The sequence below is a fragment of the Thunnus albacares genome, chromosome 15 (assembly GCF_914725855.1).
Source record: "Thunnus albacares chromosome 15, fThuAlb1.1, whole genome shotgun sequence".
Lineage (NCBI taxonomy): Eukaryota > Metazoa > Chordata > Actinopteri > Scombriformes > Scombridae > Thunnus > Thunnus albacares.
This window is the reverse complement of record NC_058120.1, coordinates 11,001,167-11,013,296: the sequence shown is the minus strand read 5'-3', so window position 1 is coordinate 11,013,296 and position 12,130 is coordinate 11,001,167. Positions and strand designations below refer to the sequence as shown.

The following is a 12,130-nucleotide window of genomic DNA, read 5'->3' as shown; positions in this document are numbered from 1 at the left end:
ACCATATCGACAACTGTAATAACTGTGGCTGGCAGGAGAGAGCAGATTACAGCAGCAATCATAGGCCCTGCATGTACACACACACACACACACACACACAGACACGCAAACACACACACACACAGACACATCTTCCCTCTGTCAAAGACCTGTTTCTTTTCATCAATGGTACAGATACACACATTTCTGGTTCCATCCTACAGTCTGTAAAGCTCAGTCTCAGCTCCACTAACACTGCAACCTACACAAAGACACACAGTCAGTCAGGGCCATGCAGGGACATATATAAGTTGTCTTTGAGATGACATGCTGAATCTTTCATCATATTTTTAAATTACATCTGGATTTTTTTTATTTTTACAGAACTGCAGATGCAACCATTTTACTTCAGCTATTCCAACTAATTGTAACAATGCTAAATTCTGCTGTAAAGTGCAGTTATGGCGTTTAATTAGTTTCAAAACCAGTGCACATAAAAACCAGGCGTGTGCATTTGATAAAAGCGCGCAGAATAATGTACACGAGCAGAAAACCGTCCTCGTGAGGGAGCATTTCTGGTCCGTGTGCACTAATGCGGTCCGGTGAGCACGAGGCTGTGATGAGCACGAACTCGACCCTTCCTACGTGCTCACAACTGCTCAACACTCACTCACTTGTCACAATTGACTTTTGAGACTTTGGAGGCGGGGATGGAATAGACAGTCCGCTCTTTGATTGGTTACTTAGAATACTGACCATGACCTTTGATTGGCTGTTTGGTTTGATCATTGACACAGCATAGATGTATAAAATCCGTGTGCAGGATTTGAAACTAATTAAACGCCATATGCAGTCTGCTAAAGTACAAGATGACTGATTTTAAAAATGTGCACTCGTGCGGTTGCATTGAGTGTTTTCAATGCATGTACACACCTTCAAATGCCATTCAATCTCAAGCCAGACTTAGACAGGAAGATCATTCTTCACAGAAACAAGGAGCAAGTGGAAAACCAGGCAGTAAACCAGTCATCGTATAAGTAAGCCAGTCAGTCAGTAAGGGTCTGTAATGGCAGTGCAAGGCCACCGGTGGAAAATGAAAGTGCGCTATATTGGAGTGGGCTAAGATTGGGGTCAGACCTACATGGTGCACAGGCCAAGGAGAGGAAATATCAGGAGGAGGAGGAGGAGGAGGAGGATGAGGAGGAGGAGGAGAAGGAGGAGAGGAGAGGAGAAGAAAGGAGAGCTACGAAAGTCATTGGAATAAACTACATGAATAAAAAACATAGTAAAAAATATCACAAATCAGCCTGCTAACTAATTCTACTACACATTACTGTTTTTAATATCTTTTTATTTTTCTGTTGATAAAGTTTCAGATTCCATAGGTGGCGATTTTCCTTTCTCTGTTGAGCCGAGGTAGCCACTCCAAGCATAACAGACACATAAAACCTCACTTTTTGTACAGGTAGGCTTTTTATATGGACAGTGGCACCTGACATTAAGTGTGAAAATGTTGACTATAGAATGGCGAAATGAATATATGTCACAGATTGTGACATTTTTTTCCACATTCAATATCTTGTTGGCAGCCAGTTGGACAGTCTACAGTAAGTGTAACAGACATTCAAATATTACTGTAGATACCCATCCACCCATGTAAAGCATCAGTAGCAAATTACATTAAAAACAGTGCCAGAACTGCATTACATACATGTATATACAGTATAGAACAAGGAAATTAATTGACAATATTCTGGTCATAATAACTGTTCATATTGTGGAAGAACACCACACCTGTGAACTACAATGGAGCCAAAACCACTGCTTTTATCCCCTGTATTCCCTACATCCCTTTCAATCATCCTTCTGTATTTCACCTCTCCTCATTTCTGCATTGTTCTCCTCCTCTTTAACTTTCACCCTTCTCTCTCTCTCTCTCTCCATCGGCCCCCGACCAAGGAGAAGCGATTTGCAGCAGCAATCCGTCGCTAATTCTCGCTCAGCGTTCATGAAAAATGTATAGCAGGCAGACTGTGGGGAGATGCAGATTGGCGCTGGGCCCGCAGCAAGAGTCTGGCTCTGCATTAATGGAACATTATTTTCAACCTCTCCATCCCTCCATCTCCATCTTTTCTCTCCCTCCCTTCTTCTTTTCAGCTATACTGTCTTATGCTGAAACAGAATAACCTTATAGTTGGCTGTAGGAATGAGAACGAGGAATGCTATCCATCCATCCATCTATCTATCTATCTATCTATCTATCTATCTATCTATCTATCTATCTATCTATCTATCTATCTATCTATCTATCTATCTATCTATCTATCTATCTGTCTATCTATCCATCTATCTATCGAGCTACACTGACTTTTAAAAGGCTCTTCTCCTCGCTCTCTCAGAGTTTGATGAAACAAAAGCCATACATATTCCAGGACTCAGTGGAATATTAGCAGCTCAAACAACCCAAACACAGCTATCTACAATCTGAACAACTCTGTGTGTGTGTGTGTGTGTGTATGTGTGTGTTTTTGAACGTGCACTTGCATTTGCCTGTGAGCGCAGTGTGCAGCCAGCTAAACCTTCTCAAAGATAATAAGAGGAAAAACTTTATCTTAATCTTTAAAAGGCACAACATGAAGTTTGAATCCAGCTGTGAAATGGGTCGTGTGTATGTGTGTGAATGCATCTTAGCATGAATTCACAGATATGTGTGTGTGTGTGTGTGTGTGTGTGCGCGTGTGCGTGTGGATGTGTTTAAAGCACAGGTATCTTATGAGAGTAGATTAATAACAGCACTGTAATGCCATCAGGACTAGTCACAGTGTGGATCATGCATAATAAACCTCCCAAGGAGTTTACACACACACACACACACACATGCACACACACTTTCTGTCACTATAGCAACGCCGGTGGTGTTGCTGTCCCTAACTTCAAAGTCAGATGTAATTTCAGCCTCCCAGCAGCCAGAGGGAGCCATGGTGATGACAGAATATTCCTCCTCTAATGGCTCCTTCCTCCCTCCATCCCTCCTCCATTCCTCCACTTTTCTTCTCCTCCATTCCTCTGCTGGCTCCTTCCTTCATTCCTCCCCTGCCTAGCCAGCCTGCTCAGAGGCCAGGCATCCACGACCAGACTTAAAAATAAACCCAGAAAGGTTAGAAGTGGATGACTGAAGCTAAGGAAAGAGGGAGTGAGAGGAGAAGGGGGGAAGCTAAAACAGACGGAGGAAGGGCAAAGGAAGGAGTCGGGGAGAAGGGAAGGAAAGTGGGAGGGAGATAAGGCGTAAAAGGAAGGAGGGTGATGTGGTCTACAGCAATCCAAAAGGTGGACTGTGAAACTACAATATCAGCTGCAAATGTTACTCATTTGTTATGGTAATCCCACCGAGGAAGTGAAATATCTCCGGATTCATGTACTGAAAATTGAATTGACAAAAGACGGTTCCCACATCAAAACTATTCATGTTCCCAACCTTCAGTTCATATCAACTCAATAACATTTGAAGTAGGGCTGGGCGATATGGACAAAACCACGATATTTTTGAACAGATACCTTGATATCGTTGCAACAATATTGTAGGGATGACTATTGGTGCTTTCACAAAATATTTCCACAAGGAGATTTTTGATAAATAATCATCAGTAATGTGGATATAATGACTAAGTGGGTAAATGCAAACAATAGAACAGCTAGAACAATCCGGTAAGTTCAGACAATGACATCACTTTACTGTAATGCAGCCTTTAAACCAGGAAAAGACAACACTTTGCCATATCACAATATTATGATATCTTAAATCTAAGACAATATGTAGTCTCATATCACAATATCGTATTATATCGATATACTGTCCAGCCCTAATATGAAGCCATTTTAACAGTTAATTTAAATAGTATATGTAGTAACAGAAAATCATCATTTACAATGGAAAGCTTACTGCCAGAAGGGCATATCAGGCATTAATGATTGGTGAAAATGAAATCTATTGATATCAAGTATGCACATGAGATCTATTTGGTTCTTAACTTTTCTAGAATCAACATGAATGAGTGTTTTATCAAAGCAAATCCAAACTGCACTTTGAACTGAATGAAGGTGATGTCAGGCCAATACCCTAATCACACTTTAAGAACGACACACAATGTAACACCTCGAAAGGACAAGACAAACTGGTAAAACACGCAGTGTGTCATGTTCATTTACTCTGTATATCCAACATCCCGATATAGCAGCCTCAGCTTTCACACACTGTCACCCTCTTGACTGTCCTGTGGTAGAACAGGGAAGACAGTTAGGAAGGTGTTGATGTGTGTTTTGTGTCCCATGAAAAAGAAAGAAAAGGTAATGCATACGTACACACTGTTTCTCTGCCACACGCAGAAACAGACACACACAGGCAAACACAAAAACACATATCAACACATGCACACACTTATCCAAACACATATAGTCATCCACTTTCCATTTACATCATCTACTTTTTACAAGGTGTTTATGCAGAATCCTGCTTTTCACTGAACTACAGATGTGTTGTGTGTGTGTATGAGTGTGTATGTGTGTGTGTGTTCAGCTGTATTAATGGAAACCTACAGCCATGAGCTGCCTCTCCTTCTCTGTCCTCTTTTGTCCTAAATTTGAACTAGTCTTCCTAATCTGTTAGAGACACGAGGAAGAAATAAGCTTTGACAAAAGACACCAGCCAGAGGAAAAGAACTGATGGGCAAAGGATAAAAAAAGATGCAGACAGGAACATTTCTCTCCTTCTAGGGTCAGTCCTCTCTCCCTCTCCCCCTCCTTCTCCTCCTCCCTTATCTCCCCCTCCGTCTCTCCTCCTCTGTAGGAGAGGCTGGTGGAGAGGCGCCAGTGGAACTGGACTGGTGTTTTCTTAACCAAGTTCATCCCTCTCCATTTCCCCTCACTCTCAAATCATAAAGCCTGTCACACACTGGGGGTGTACGCATGTGTAAGCATAGAGGTAGGTGAGTGTGTAATAGTCACATGCACGTGCACACACACACATTTATCTACCCTTCACTCTGCTGCGCTAGGCTTCAGTCAGCCAGCCTGTCAGGGGTGGTTGGGTATAAACATGGCCTCCTCTGCAGCTGAGGAGCTTCTCCCCCGTCTCTCCACCACTGCTGCTCAGCCTTGTGTTACCAGTTTGCTTTAACAACCTACACTGGGCAGCATAGTTCCCAGTAGGTAGAACAGTGTGTAGCCATCAAATTTGGCCACAAGATACAACTAAAAGCCTTCAGGCAAAAAATACTTTATTGATCCCCATTGGGAAATTCTCTTTTGGTGTGTCTCTTCTTGGCAGGGGATAGAGTGCAGTGTCAGCTGAGGAGGAGTGCTGGTGGGGACTCAGTGTCCTGCTAAAGGACACTTAAGTAGTGCAGATGCTTGACAGCAAGGAGGTTCAAACTTTGGTCTTCCAACTAATGGCTGGCCTCTTTTCAGGTGACTTCAGTAGTCATCATTTCAAACCTGACATGTATCACTGTAGCCTTGCTTGAAGACAAATGCTAAGACATTTGCTTAAAGACAAATGTTAAGACATATGTTTGAAATTCAAAGTGATTTCTCATGTCACTATTCATCTCAAGGATTTGCTGATATTTCAGCTGTTAGAAATAACATTCTAAAGAAGCTAAATATAACTGGAGACACAGCTGTGAAATTGCAGCAGAATGCCTATGAATCTAATTATATTTCAGACATGATCACAGGTGAATTCTCTAGGTTTAAAGGGATGGTGATGATGTGTACAGATGAAAGGCGCAGAGAAATTTCTCCACAGATCAATTCCGCTTCCTGCGTGTCTGCGTTTTAGAGCCGTGGGGGAACAAATAGTACGGCCCCAGCAAAAACACGTGTTCCTGGCTCTTGAGAATCAAAAAACTATGCGTGTACATGAAACTGTGTGTGCGTGCTAAATGATTCATGAGGAGCAAACGAAAACAGGCCGGCTTACACGCGGAAAAATAGCCCGTCTGCATTTGAGATGAAGGCGGTGTCCTCAGACCCGCTGTGTCATGATATCTGGGTCTTGCGGTGAAACAGGGCAGAGGTGGAAACATGGATTATGTGTGCAGTAGAAAATTTGAGGAGGAGTTCGGTGTGTAGCTGTGTGAATATTAGGGAGTAGTGTAAGTATTTAATACGTACAAACATCTCAAATTATACGGCAAGTTATAAAATCATATGGAGCAGATATGAATTAATAACTTAGGTCTACAAGTTTAAGACTGTCTGGTTATTTGGCATGACCATGAGCATTCCACTATACCTCAGAGTGTGAAACTGGCTTCAGATTAGCTGTCCTATTCTCAGAGCCGCTATGTGTTCATAGCAGTGGCAGGGAGCTGCTGTGGCCTTCAGTGCTGCTGCCTGTTCTAAGAATAGGCTAGCAGGGTCCAGAGAACATCTAGTCTCCGAGTCTCCCTGCCTCCCTCTCTCCCTCACATACTGCAAAATATATAAAATATATATATATATTTGAAGTATGTGTCACATAAAACATACAGAAAATATAGGCAGCAGTTAAAGTCCTACTGATATAACTGATAATACATTTAGTCAGTGTAATTTGAATGGTTTCCCAAAATATATATTCAGATATAAATGGGAGATGTGTTTTTCTTTCCACATGGGTCTTTCCATTTTTCCTTTCGTGTCCTTTTCCTCCTCGCCCCCCCCCCCCCCCCCCCTCCCACCCCACCCCTCTATTCCATCCCTCTTCATCTCCCCTGCATTTTCTTTGCTTTCTTGACTCCCTCTGCCTCCTTTTCTGCTCTCCTCTCCTCCCCCCTGTGTGCACTAATGTGGAGGCTGAATCTAACCCTGCTGGATGACATTACTCTGTGCTGCCTGCTGGCCTGTCTGCCTGCCTGGGGACTCTAAAATAAAACACAGCAGTGGAGAGAGCCAGAGTGAGAGCACATACTGTATAGGCAGCCTGACTGACATGCTCTGATAGAGCACACGCACACACTCGGTGTGTGAAAACGGCACGCAGAGGACAGAATGTGTATCAAAGCGCGCATGACCGTGTGTTTGCGAGCAAAGTGGTCCGTGTGTGTGTGAGTGTGTGGTTGTAGTGAGGGAGAAGGGAGGGGAGCAGGCCTCTCCAGCTGTGCCCTGTCAATCATTCATGACCTAACACTCAGAAAAACAGAGGAGGGCAAGGTGGACAGGAGTGAGAGCGAATAGACAGCGAGGGAGAGATAGTGTTTCTGAATTTTCCCTTTTGTCTGATGGAAAATAAGTCAAGGAGGGGCAAATGAGCACTGAAAGACATACAAGAATATTTTTGTCCATGTTAGTGTGCGTGTGTGTGTGTGTGTGTGTGTCTGTGTGTATGTGTGTTAGTGTGAATAACATGCCGCTGCCGGAACCCCATAGCCTGAATTCAACATCCCTCACCCTGAACAAGTGACAAAAAGATAACCACGTTTCACTTCACCGCTTCACGCCCTCTCTCTCTCTTTCTCTCTCTCTCCCTCTCTCTCTCTCTCTTACTCATTCTCTTTCTCATCCTGTTCTTCCACCCCCCCCACCCCCCACCCCTCTCCCTCCGCCCCTCTCCTCACCTCACCCTCCCACCCCCAGCTCTCTCTCTGTCTTTCCACATGGCTGGCCATCCTCTCCCATGTCCCAGAGGATGGGAGGCTGTGCGGCAGCTTGGCAGGCTGTCAGGGGAGCGCCGGAGAGCAGGGAACATGTAGTGACTGGAACGGGGGTGGCGGCTATGTTGGGGAGGGGGGGTGCCGGTGGGTATGAAAGCCCTGGCTCCTCACCTCACTGTGAACCTGGAAGAACTGGCTCGGCTTAGCGACGTTAGGCAAAAGATGCAAAGAGCTGAGGGGGCTACAGAGAGGAGAAAAACACAGAGCTCTCACTCCTATTCTATTTCCACGTACCAGAAACATCACTGCCACACGCAGCAGGGAATAACAAGGCAGCAGTCAACATGTCATCCTGTGGCAGTCATGCAGTCCAGCTCTGTAACACTCCGTCTGTAACCAACATGTCACCTTTTGCTGACCTATAATTGACGCATCTCCCCTGTGGAAATCAGGGTACTTTCAAAAATGGCACAACTCATTCCTTCAAGTTTTCACACAATCTATTCATTGATATTTCAGGTATTACATGTGGTGAATGAACAGAGGATGGAAAGGTTATGTCAAAAGTTATGCCCTTCTGTTACAGATGCAAATAGTAGCTAAATTTACTTTTACATGCAAACCAATAGCAAACAAGAACTGATGATGGTTGTTATGCATTTGACTGTAACGTGCAACAGCAAGAGAGAGAAAATAGATGGAGGCTGCTGCTAACTTTTTCCAAAAATGTTTCGCTATTGAGTGGTTCAGCTTCTCAATAGAAGATCTTTGCTCTAACTCCTGACTTCACTATTGTGTAGAACTGGAGGAACAGGCTCAGCTAGACCAGTGCAAATCTGAAGAGGCTGAAAACGCTGTAAGAGGAATACTGTGGTGTTAATGCTAACCCTGTACTGAAAACCAGGTGGTGAATGCTGATGTCATTTTAAAAATGATACCCTGAAAAAGATGCTGGTAAACATTAAAGTAAATGCAGACTGCTGACGAGAAGAAGCAAGGCTTCTTTGAACAGATAAGAAATGACAAAATGTTAAAACTCAAAGGTATACAATGAAAACACCGTTCAATCATTGATTCATTCATGAAGAGCACTGTGACAGAAAAGCAACAAAAATCAACACTAATGCAAGGCTTAAACTAGGGCTGCACAATCAATCAAAATACACAATCTTGATCTTGATTCAAGGCTCTATGCGATTAGATTTTTATGTGACAATAATTCTGCGATGTTTGTATCAGCGGGAAAATCCACTGCCCCAGCAATGGTTAGGAAGAACAAATATATCTATAAACGCTGTGCTTGTACTGTAAAATAGCTGTGTGGAACTGCTTTCAAAGATGATGATGACAGTCAATATTGCCTGTGCTACTTTTCAAAAGTAAATTCATACAACTACTTGCAGAACATTAAAAGACTACAGAGGTAATGCTTTACCTAAGTTAACCAAAGATATGGCTCTGGTCAACACCGTGAAACAAAAGATTAATGCTTTGGTAAACAAACGCTACTTAATGCTTTCCTGCAACTGTTATGTTTATGTTGTGCCACCTAATTTAAGTGTCAAGCAGAAGTTGAGGCAGAAATTGAAAAAAAATATCATTTTGAAGCCATGCTGGATTTATGATCTAGCTAAACTACGGAATCATTGTCATGTTTGGATGAAGACAATATGGATTGCAATAATTTCATTGAAGAAATGGTGCCCCTAAGAATCAGGGAGAAAATCGTGATTCTCCTTTTGACCAGGATCGTGCAGCCCTAGCTTAAGCACGTAACATGAAGTATAGATGGCTGACACCAACAACAATGCTACACTGAAAAACTAATGGTGGGCACTTACTTTGTCTTATTCCAACTGAAGTATTTTAGTGATTTTATTTTAACAGCAGTGTTCACAATAGAAATACTGTATAATGATATGGAATACAAGGCATGCTGTACCTCTGATACATTACATTTTAAAAGACCCAAGGGGCACTGTGACTTGCATTTGTGATAAGTTACTAAAGCACTTTTCCCTTTGGTCTCCCTTCAAAAATCCCGCCACATCACACAGCAGACTCGTCCCAAAACAACAACATGACACTTTGCCGACCCGCACTCCCTCCCTCCTGACAGAGAGAAAGAAAAAAAAAAGATGACAGCAGCTTTAGATCTGACATCAAACGCCGGCGAGAGAGTGAGAAAGAGAGAGGGGGGAGAAAAAAAAACGGTTACATCTCTGGCGTGACAGCTTGCTGGAAGAGCCTGGCAAACGCAGAGCAATTTCTCTCTCCTTCTCTCTTTCTATCTATCCATCTCTCCCTCTGTGTCTCTCTCTCATCAAAACTTGCCGCCGATTAGGATCGCGGCAAGCCATGCGCTTTGGATGGGATGTGAAAACACACGGAGAACCCAAGGGGTAAAACGCCAGGATTAAAGTGGTGAGGGAATATGGGGTGATAGTGGCGGTGGTTCAAATAGATCGGCCCCCGCGACTGCAGTGGCTCCTCGCCTCGCCTTGCTCTCTCGCTCTGGATTCACACACTGATACATCAAGGCCATTTCTCATTATAGCACGAGGGGGAAAAAAGCTTTCATGATGCTACTTTAGAGAAAAAGACAGAGAGGAAAAGGGAAGGGGGGGTTGAGGGGATAAAGAGTATGGGAGAATAAAAGTGAAAGAAAAAGGAGAAATACCAAGATAAAGCAGATGACATACTATTAGTATGTTACAGAGGAAAGAACAGAGAAGGAGAGGATGTGTGAGTGTGACTGTGTGTATGTGTGTATGAGGAAGTGAAGTTATAGGAATCACTTGGAAAACTGACACACAGCAGCTGATTTGAAACAAAGCAAAGTCAAACATCAGTGTGTGTTGAAAGACAGAGGACAACCAATGAACACAGACTAGAAATGTATCAGTATATGAAAAATATCATCAATTCATTAAGGGGGACCTATTACGCCATATATATAATGACCTATTAAGTCATATATGTAATGTCACAACGTCGGATGTTCATGTTAAACGTGGGAAAAGTGTCAAATTATGAGGTAAACATATGTAGAAGTAATCCCTGTGAGCAAAAAGCTCAAGCTTCAGACTGCTCTGAATGCTCGGTTTCCAATAGTTTTTTCTACTTTCAGCCTGAGCTGATGTTGGCTCGTGACAGATTTCTTTATATGGTCATCTGCTCCACGCTCAGCACACGAGTTCACTGCTCTGCTCCGCTAACATTGGCATTTTTCCATTGTTTTGGGGGTAGTCACACCGAGCCATGACTCAAGTTGAGCTAGCACGCTCAAATGTTTTTCCATTACACAGCACGGCAGTAAAATAAGTTGTTTACCTGTTGTTTACCTGCAACTCTTCATCAAACATCATCACCACTGTGGCTATTTCTGGTTGTACTATTCCTCCCTGTATTATTAACTGATCTGCTGAACAAAGAGCTCCAAATATCTCCAGATATTGTTGTTTTGATGTTGTTGGTTTTTAGCGATGCTAACGAAGCTCTGCTAATTCAGTGATGAGCATGTTTAATTTCCTGTAAATTCTTCACAATAAAAGTCTCCTGTTATTTAGTCATTAAAAGCTTTTAATATGAAGCAGTAAAGCAGGAAATGTTGGGTTTGCAACGGTGGTAACTTAACACGATACTGATACTGCTGCACCTCGGCAGGCTACCGGAAAGCTGGCCAATCAGAACAGAGTAGGCTCATTAGGAGGGGGGCCTTAAAGAGACAGGAACTAAGACTGCCTGTTAGAGACAGAGGGTGAACTGAGGGACTGCATAACGGGCTAGTATAAGATAAATAAGGAGTTTTTTGAACTGAGAATCATGCAAAGCTACTCTAGTGGAGTCCTAGAATAAAAATATAAAGCTGGAAATGAACATAATAGGTCCCTTTTAAGAGTTTGTACACTTTAATTTAGCTTTTCTCGCAGTTCATTCCTCCACTCCTGTTCCAAAGTGTCTGGTAAATTAAACGGCACACACCTCAAGGAGTGCCAATATTTGCGGCCATTTGCAAATGTCTATTTATTCTATTCTTGAAAGTGCTGAGGAGCTGTAAGGGGAGAAATGATAGAGAGTAAAAACCGATTAGTTTAGCCAAAAAACTGAAGCAGCCCACATCTTTCTCTCCCCCCTCTCAGATCAGCCTGTTCTCACCATTTCTTCTCAATTACTCCTCCAGTCAACCTGCTTAACGATTTTTAGCTCGCCCAAATGCCAAGAGGCAGTACGGGTGGGTTTGCAAGAATGTGTGTGTCCACGCATATGTTTTTCTGTTCGTGTGGGTGTATGTGTAAGTGAGTGCATGATGCTTTGACCACGGAGCTGATGCATGTGGCCTTTTTTCGGTATGGATGCCAGTCAAAACACAGACATAAGCTATGAAGTAAGCAGTCAAATCCATGTTTCCCCTGGGACATGAGATAGAGAGGACGGATGGTGGCATTTGATTGGACAGAAAAGCTTAAAACTCAGCATCAGACACCATGCTGGAAGTACAGGAAGTGGAGGAAGACAAG

The 12,130-nt window shown here is 43.0% G+C and overlaps 1 protein-coding gene across 8 annotated transcripts in view; it reads right to left on the bottom strand.

Annotated features, from left to right (window-relative positions):
• The window catches only part of LOC122998064 (AT-rich interactive domain-containing protein 1B-like), a 208,881-nt gene that overhangs the window by 107,116 nt on the left and 89,635 nt on the right, over positions 1–12,130 (bottom strand). The gene's annotated exons all lie outside the window — the stretch shown is intronic.